The 9,940-nt window shown below is 37.8% G+C and overlaps 1 long non-coding RNA gene across 1 annotated transcript; it reads right to left on the bottom strand.

The window, feature by feature from the left end:
• Positions 1-3,795: 3,795 nt before the first annotated feature.
• LOC127519420 (uncharacterized) lies at positions 3,796-9,625 on the bottom strand. Its single transcript, XR_007931818.1, has 5 exons — positions 9,265-9,625; positions 5,089-5,333; positions 4,491-5,012; positions 4,214-4,341; positions 3,796-4,119 (listed from the first exon to the last, which is right to left on the bottom strand). It is a non-coding gene; the product is annotated as an uncharacterized LOC127519420 (long non-coding RNA).
• Positions 9,626-9,940: the final 315 nt, after the last annotated feature.

Genomic DNA, 9,940 nt, shown 5'->3' with positions numbered 1-9,940 from the left:
CTGACCGCGTTTGGTCTCAATCCCTTCAATCAGGTCTTTCCTTCTCCCTCTGGCCTCACACCTCCTGTGGCAGTGGTGGTCTTCTGGACCCATCTCCTGTCCTGAGACTGGGACGGGCCAGCCCCCCTCGCAGGCACGGACCGGGTATAAAGGTTTTAAAAGCAGCGGAGCACGCCTTCGCCTCTCTGAACTTGCTGACCACCGTCTCAATGGATGTGCCAAAAAGCTCAGAGGGCGAAACCGGTGCGGGGTTTTTCTCTTTCTCAGTGTGAAGATGTGGGAGAAACTGAAGGATCGTAGGAGCTGGATGATTATCTCCCAATAGGAAATGTTCATCAAGGCAGCCACAAGGGGGCTCACGCTTTTCGCGTTTCCATGGCAGATCTAATCTCGCCGTAGTGCGGGACATAACGTCCAATATCTCGTCATATGCGGGGCAAGCGCGCTGAGAGCGCTTAGAAATATCATCGTTCTCATCAGCCACGCCTTGCTCATCATGGCTTGAAGCAAGTAGCGAGCTCGTTCTCGACAGCTGGGGAAGAATGAGAAATGTTCATACCTCTCTTGAATTCATCCGCGAACTCTATCTGCGAGCCCCACGACTTCAGTCTCCTACTCGCTTTGGCAGCAGCAGGTCCTGAACCGCGAGGGACAGATGGCTGGCTCAATTCCCTCGAGAAAAGGGCCAGATGAGAGCGAAGCTTCCTAATAGGAAGCCCCCTCAAGGACTGAGCGTGCATGCTCCTCACCCATGCACGTGACGCACATGACGTGTGTGTCATCAGGTGTCAGATAACGCTGACACGGAGGAACACACTGCTTAAACGACTTGATGCTAGTGGTCGCCATAATACTGGTATTGTCTCTGAATAAACACACAAACAAAGCTGGTATCCTGGAGACAAAGAAGAGGATGAGGTTATTTGCAGGTGCCCTTTTATACCCACAGGTCGTAATGTGTGGAGAATGGAAGTGATGAGTAAACAAGATGGATGAAGTATGCTCAGTTTATTAACTCCTGACAGACATCACAAATTGACAATGAGGATTAGACATTTTTTTCTCTATCGTTGGTCACTAAGATTGTTGTTGCTAACGTGCCTTTCCTGAGTTTTTTTCCTGCCTTGCCATGGTGAGCCTGCTAAGCCATTCACTACATGGCTGTGAATCACTGAAAATTACCTACGAATTATTGAAAGCCTACTTCGTGACAAAAGCTAACATAGCGTTTACAGAAGGCATGGCGTTCAGTTACTGTCAAGCTCCTCACGAGAGTTTGTTAAGAGTTGTTGTTTCATGTAAGTTTGCTGCCAGTACTGACGAAATTATTTGTGATCAGTTAGTAGAGAATGTGCTTAGCCCACGAATATGTGAGGGACTTTTACTAGAAACTGTTCTCACACTGGACAGAGCTGTTAAAATAGCAAGCCAGATTGAATCTGCTGCCGTGCAGGCTAAATCTATTTCAAGTTCCCGCCAAGTAACTGCCCCCGTACAAGCGGTGCGGCACACAGTAAAACGCAGAACAATGGGGAAACCGTCTCATGCACCTCTTAAAGGAGACATATTATGCAAAATTCACTTTTATAAGGTGTTTGAACACAGATGTGTGTCCACAGTGTGTGTGGACAACCAGCCTATAATGGTAAAAATCTACCCAATACTTTTTTTATAATCCCTATTTATCATTTTCAGTCTCTCAGAATGCGTTGTTTCATATTTCTTCCTACTCCTACATAAGAGTAGGGAAACGCCACCCATGACTAGTGATGATCTGCCCTTTTAGCATAGATACCGCTCTGAGTGAGAATCACAGAGTCCGCCATGTCCATTTACTCACAGTATCTGCTAGCTAGAGGATTACAATGTCTGCACCAAAAAAAAAAAAAAAACATTACAAATGTTCTGTTGTTGGGTGTAGCAAGAAACATACGAGTCTCCATAGACTCCCGACATCCGAGCCATTAAGGACATTGTGGTTGAATTTCATTTTTGAAAGAAAGTGTGCTGGAGAATGTTGGTAAAATGCAAATCATTTTACACATGACTGCTTCACCAACGAGGGTCAGTACAATGCTGGATTTGTTTCTGAAGGATGAGTCAATACCAACGCTTCATGCTCTAACTTCTTATCCAGAACAAGTAAGTATGGCACTTCATATTTTGTAAATGTAATATTTTTGTCACTGTAATTAATGAAATTACCTGCAGGGAAGTGGTTTAGTGGGGAGTCACAAGGTGACGTATCGGGCACAGGCGTGACTTCTGACGTCACACTTGGATGTGGGCGGGGTTGGATGTCCACCGCAGGATGCAGCGAGCCCTACTTGCATTTTTGCTCACACCTAAATAGGGGCAAATTTGACAAGCTATAACAAATGATCTGTGGGGTATTTTGAGCTGAAACTTCACAGACACATTCTGGGGACACCAGAGACTTATCTTGTGAAAAGGGGCATAATAGGTCCCCTTTAATCTTGCTCAGGTGGGGAAGAGAAAGTCATGTTTTGCTGTGGATCGGAGGCACACTTAGTTTGAACATTAGACTCCCAGACTTAACACACACTCATAAACAGAGTTTTATACATATATTTGTAAACTACTTGAAGTAAAGATTTCAAACTCTCTGTAAGAACATACAACAGTCAAAATTCAAATCCAGATTATTCCAGTTCATAGTTTAGGTCTATCAAATACTGTATAAAAATATGCTTTGTTTTTATTAATCAAGTATATGGACAACACAACACAAAAATGCACTAAAGTACAAATAAATTACAGAAGATTTCTACATTGAAAACAGAACTTTTGCTGCCTTTTCTTAATTGAGACCACATGACTGACTTTAAAATGGCAACTAGGAGTGATAAAGCAAATCCATGGAATATAAATTATTTAAATTTCCCTTTTCTTTCTCTCTCTCTTTTCATAAGCCATTAAATATTAATAAATGTTGGAAGAAAGTAATTTCTATGTTTTCTACTTTTTAGAAAAGAATGAAAGACTTTTTACAAATGATATTATCAAGTGTATAAATGATGGAGTCAACCAAGCAACAACATTTTATCCTTGTTGATAAAATGAGCATTTACATGTTGAACAGACCTAAAGAAGCTACTGTACATTAAGCTACTGATATGACTTCATCTCATGAGAGATCACATCATTTCATTTTTCATCTTAACATTTTTCTCTTTGGTAAACAAGTAAACTTTTAATAAGAACTTTTTAGGGACGAAATTGTTCATCTGGGGAAAGTTATGAAACTGAGGGGTGGTTTAATTAATATTAAAAAAAATAATAATAATACAAATAATAATACAAAAATATTTGCATACAATAAAGTTAGGAAATGTTTGTTTACTATATTTCACTCAGTTTAAAAAAAAATGTAATAGCATTTATGATGTTTGTTTATATTTTCAGATTAAAACAATCAATACTGTAAAGGCTGAAAATCTTTAAAAGAAATTAATAGAGGCATGGTAGAAAGTTTCCAAGAAAGTTTTAATGTGACCTTCATATAACAACAAGACTTTATAAAATAGTTTTAAAAAGAAAAGAAAAGTGGATGGAGTTGAAGACATTTCTGTCATTGTCATTTGAATGGACTGAACTGGGAAATTACCTCTTATTTCTAATCCCATGAGCGACAAAGATTTTCAGCATCTCTTCTTGAACATTGAACACATGCGGTTACACATGGCAGTCTGTAAGAAGCAGCAGATGCCTGTCCTAACAGCCATTAAAAAAATACCTTTTGTATTTTTTGACATAAATCTGCAATTCATGTATTGACTTATTTTAAAATGACCTTCTCACAGATCCATTGCATAGCATGATTACATGGAAAATCAGCCCATCCTGGCCCATATCTTACAGCACAATCTTCATCGATACCATCGTAACTATTGGGCTCTCCAGATGCCCAGAACCTGAAGTTAAAGATCAGCATTTACTTGTTGATAATAATTTATCATACAATAATCAGTTCAACTCAGTGATTTCTCACCCAGCGGTCGGTGTGCTGGAATCAACCCATTTCCATCTGCCCTCCACATCTCTGTCAGTCAGACCAATCCAGACTTTAACATCAGCAGATATTTTCTTAACAAAACTCTGAGAAAATGAAACTAACACATTTAGGTCTTAAAGAGAATTAACAATTTTCTTCCTATAAACTCTCATCCAGTTAGAACATGAGTTTACTCACTTGTTCTTCTCTGTTGTTTATGATGATCAGATCTGCTCCTCTCTCTGTGCAGTATCTTCTGCTCTCAGTCCAGCTCTTCTCCTCAGTGGAAAGGAAGTAAAGACTGAATTTATAGTAAATCCATTAATCTGTAAACACAACCAGTTTAGGTTTAAGCACTTTATTCCCATCACACTGATCTACAAAGTTATTTTAATCCTTTTCACCTAAATAATTAGTAATGTATCCTGTAAAAAACTAAACTTAGTTGTTTAGTTTTAATATACTTCATGTTTACCCATTTTTTGAAGACTTTTTGACAGTTCATTTTTCTCCTTATTTAACTGGTCTCTGTATTTAATCAGGTCAAGGTTAGTTGATGATAATCCATCTCTCTCTTTTGCCAATTGCATGTTCTTGGCTAGTAGCTCATCTATCTTTTCAGTGAGGCTGGTCATCTTGATTTGTAGCTGGTCTTTCTCATTTCTAAGGTTGGTATTCCTGGTTTGTAGCTGTTCTCTCTCTTTTGTGAGGTCAGTATTCTTGGTTAGTAGCTCATCTATCTTTTCTGTGAGGTTGGTCATCTTGATTTGTAGCTGGTCTTTCTCATTGGTATTCTTGGTTAGTAGCTCATCTCTCTCTTCTGTGAGGTTGGTGATCTTGATTAGTAGCTGATGTGTCTCTTCAGAGTAGTTTGTGCTCTTTGAATTGATGTGATTGTAGACACGCAGCACTGTGACTGCAGTCAGCAGAAGGACACACAGCAGCACCAAACACACTGAAGATGCCCTGGAGCTTCTGTTCCTCACAGTATCACTTCCTGAACACCACAGACATGAAGATAATTTCTAATTGCTTATATTACTGTGTGTATTTAATGAAAAGAGTCTCAGTACCTGTGTATTGAGGTGTCTGGTGTCTCCTGGTGTCAGAGTTCTTGGTTTCTGTCCTGACATCAGAACTGTTTATAGGATCCACATTAATATAGATATTCATCTCTTCTCCATATTGAATGTTCATATTGCCATAGTCAGATATTCAGTCTGCTGGAGTTAAATGTGAGATTGTTAGAAGTTGTTTCTTCAGTTGGGTTGCACTGCTCTGAACTTCTCCTTTTGAGCTTTGCTATCAGAAGGCACCACTGGTGAAAAAACAGAACAGAAACAGAAGTTATTTTCAGTAAAAACTCTTTATTTGTACTTAAGTGCACTCTTATCTTCTGTTTAGATGCATGTATATGATGTTGTCCATATACTTCATTAATATGGACAAAGCATACAGTTGTTGAAAACAAAGCAATAAAGCATAAATGGTTGTGATTATAGCATATAAAAAAATTGATAAATTGATGGGATGTGTTTAAAAAAGAAAAAAATCCTTTCACATTGTATGTCACATGGTATGTTCACACATCACCATCTGCTTTGTTCTAACTGGTGTTAGATAATGATAAGATAAGAAAAAGAAAAGAGCTGCCAACCTAAACAGACCTACACGGGAACATTGAAATTCAGCATTAAATAGAGAGGTGCTTGTTCAAGATACCCAGTGCAACTAATCTCAACTAATGTGTTTGTTATACAAAGTCTGAAACTAAAGTGAAGGAGTACAGTTATATGAAGAGTAACTTTTCATAATGAACTGCAGTAAATGAGTATAAGAAGAGTTTCTGCCTTTCTTTAGTTGGGAACACATGATTCACATGCCACTGAAGTGCCTTGAAACGCGTAGCATTATTCAATGTGTTGACGTAATTTCCACAGAAACATGAAGACAGGCGGGACATATCGAAATAGCTCTTCATAGTGTTTCGTAGAGCCGCTGAGCTCGGCAAAGCCGCGTTTGACAGTTTATGACAACCACAGTCTAACAGATTTCCCTTTTAGATTTAATAAAGTATGAAAATGTTACTAAATCTAAACAGTGATCATAATTACGCTGAGGATATGTAGTTTGAAAAGTGTGTAACTTGTGTTGGTGCATGGCACCGGTGTTATCTCATCTTCTCGTCAGTGCTGTTTCTAATGACGAGTCTGTCTAACCATTTCTCCTCCTAATCTTCTCCGTATCTCTTTAAAATACAGCACTTTTGTGGCCTGTGCTGACTCACGCATATGATCCGCTCTGTGCTCTCATGTCTCTGCACCGTGTATGTGACTGTGTATGCACGAGTCTGCGGCGGTTCGTGTGACTAACGTGAAACCAGACTTCATTCACCTCAATGGAAAGCATATTTACACTGTCTGAAACGTTCCTTATCCCCTACATAGTGCACTATGTGCCGTTCACCATGTAGAAAATAGTAAATGTGTGAACAAGTGACCGATTTCATCTGCAGCTTCAGCGTCTATTTATAATGTAGGGAGCGGGACGCTTCAGATATAGAGAGCATTTGATTGGACAGAAGATCTGATGAGATGCTGAAGTGCAGAGTGATGTCATCAAAAACATCAATCCATATTGGTGAAAATGAGAGACTGTAAGTTTTGAATGCTTATATCTCCTAAATGTGAATTTTGTCATTGTTTTGGAGCACACGAGCTTATAGATAACAGTAAGGCCAACATATTCATACTAAAAGCCAATAAACTTCTATTTTGATTTCATGGGGACTTTAAATGGCAACTAAGCGATCGAGGCATGTAGCAAATCCATGGAAAAGAAATAATTTTCTTTTTTTCTCAAATTCTAATTGAACACTTTTTTATTACAAATTATGTTATCTGCCTAAAGTGTAAATGAATATATGAATGATATCAGGTTGTAAGCTTCAGTGGAGTCAACCCAGCGATGTTACTCTTCTTGATATATGAGCATTTACATGTCAATCAGGAGTCTTCATCTCATGAGATTTATAAGATAATAACATAAAAATTATTCTTTAGGGGTGAAACATTTAAAAGAGAAATACATTACAATGATTAAGGTTTCTGCTAATGCGGAATCTCATTCCTGTATATGGTTGGCAGCTCTGCTCTTTTTTCCTGTTCTTAAAGGGTTAGTTCACCCAAAAATAAAAATTCTGTCATTTATTACTCACCCTCATGCCGTTTTACACCCGTAAGACCTTCGCTGATCTTCGGAACATAAATTAAGATATTTTTGTTTAAATCCGATGGCTCCGTGAGGCCTACATAGGGAGCAATTTCCTCTCTCAAGATCCATTAATGTACTAAAAACATATTTAAATCAGTTCATGTGAGTACAGTGGTTCAATATTAATATTATAAAGCAACAAATATTTTTGGTGCACCAAAAAAAAACCAAAATAACGACTTATTTAGTGATGGCCGATTTCAAAACACTGCTTCAGGAGGATTCGGAGCATAATGAATCAGCGTGTCGAATCATGATTCGGATCACATGTCAAACCGCCAAACTGCTGAAATCACGTGACTTTGGCGCTCCGAACTGCGGATTCGACACGCTGATTCATAACGCTCCAAAGCTTCATGAAGCAGTGTTTTGAAATCAGCCATCACTAAATAAGTATTTATTTTGGTTTGTTTTGGCGCACCAAAATATTCTCGTCGCTTTATAATATTAATATTGAACCACTGTACTCACATGAACTGATTTAAATATGTTTTTAGTACCTTTATGGATCTTGAGAGAGGAAATGTAATTGCTCCCTATGTAGGCCTCACCGAGCCATCGGATTTAAACAAAAATATCTCAATTTGTGTTCCGAAGATTAACGAAGGTCTTACGGGTGTGGAACGGCATGAGCGTAAGTAATAAATGACAGAATTTTCATTTTTGGGTGAACTAACCCTTTAACACCAGTTTATCCGTACATTATCTGCATTGCATCTCCTCTCCATCAGTTTGTCTCTTGTGTCTCAGCAGTGGTTCTGTTGACATAATATAATCCTCTCAGAAATCTTCAGTATATTTGTAATCATTCGATTGGTAAATGTTGTGGTTCTGTTCAGATGGATTGCACTGCTCTGAACTGCAGTTTTTAGCTGTCCCTCATGCCCATTCCAGCCTCTGGCCAGGTACACACTGCAGCTTAATTTGGTTGTCAATTCACCCTTTTAGTGCCTAATCCCATTCTGTACACAACTGAATTAACTCCTAAAAAATGCATGAAGTGACAACCGCAATTACAAACATTCTATGCAGTGTGTACGGAACTGAACTGAACAACTAGTTGTTAATGACATACAACGGGAGATATGATAGATGATAGACAAGAGATACATCTCTGATGAACATGAAAATACCTATATTTTAACGTGCAGCAGAGATGTATCCCACGTCTGTATATGCGGTGCAAGAAATCACAGGGAATTCTGTGTTGCCAGATCTTGCAAGCAAGTTGGCGAACAAGAACAAGCCCATAAAAAATATAAAATAAATGGAAATCACGACCCGCACCTGCTCACTTTAATAATTCCTTAAACTTGATAGCTTTATGAGCTAAACTTAAAGGGTTAGTTCACCCAAAAATGAAAATTCTGTCAGTAATTACTCACCCTGATGTCGTTCCACACACCTGTAAGACCTTCGTTCATCTTCAGAACACAAATTTAGAGTTTTTTTTTTTTTTTTTTTTTTTTATCTCCCATAGAAAGCAACGTAATTACAGTCATTCAAGGTTTATAAAAGTAGTAAAAACATTGTTAAAATAGTCAATGTGACTACAGTGGTTCAAGCTTAATGTTATGAAGTGACAAGAATACTTTGTGCACAAAAGCAAAGCAAAAATAACAACTTTATTCAACAATATCTTCTCTTCTGTGTCTTTCTCTTACATCCAGAGTTTCTGTGCTGTTTTTGCACACAAAAAGTATTCTTGTCGCTTCAAAACATTTAAGATTGAACACTGTAGTCACATGGACTATTTTAACGATTTTTACTACTTTTCTGGACCTTGAATTATGTTGCTTTCTATGGGAGATAAAAAAACCTCTTGGATTTCATCAAAAATATCTTAATTTGTGTTCTGAAGATAAACGAAGGTCTTACGGGTGTGGAATATGTTGTATTTATTATTCCCCTCAATCACTAACTTTTCAAACACACATCTCTACAATCCTTTTCTGCATCAATAGATTTGGCCTTACCTTCTGATTAATTGGATTGAGAGCGTTGCATGACAATTAGAGATTTAAAGGAGTCCACACCGGCTCAGTCAGGATCCGATGCTCTTGAAGCTCGATGGAAGTAATTTAATTGCAGGTATTGATAATAGTTTATGTAAAAGTAATTCACTCTGAGACTTGTTATAGAGAGGATTACGAATCACCAAATACAATGGTTTCGGTTTAATAACAAGATACAGAAAAAAAAAAAAACAGAACATAAAGACGAGAAAGTCTTCACCCGAGGTGTGGCCACCTTCTGTTACAAAGTTTTCAATATATAATCTCCAAAGATCACATCCTTTTCCCAACATAAACATTTCCTTATTTGTAAACGGGAGTCCAGCCCCTAATACTGCACTGTTTCCTGTGTCATACAAAGTGTAAGAAACAAAGTTTTGTAGGCTGCATCACATTCAGTGAATTTTAACACATTTTAATCACTTAAGTTAAGACCTTCACGTTAGTTCCCTTTAACACTTCTAGTTAAAATAAAAACATACATCTCGGTTAGTTTCGATTAACACTTCTGGATATAATAAAAACATACATTGTGTTAGTTCCCTTTAACACTTCTTAGTTAAAATAAAAACATACATCTCGGTTAGTTTCTATTAACACTTCTAGATATAAAATAAATACTTCTTGGTTAGTTCTT

This window comes from Ctenopharyngodon idella, chromosome 9, assembly GCF_019924925.1.
Source record: "Ctenopharyngodon idella isolate HZGC_01 chromosome 9, HZGC01, whole genome shotgun sequence".
NCBI lineage: Eukaryota > Metazoa > Chordata > Actinopteri > Cypriniformes > Xenocyprididae > Ctenopharyngodon > Ctenopharyngodon idella.
Note: the sequence above shows the minus strand (reverse complement) of the source record. Positions and strands in the feature narration are given on the sequence as shown.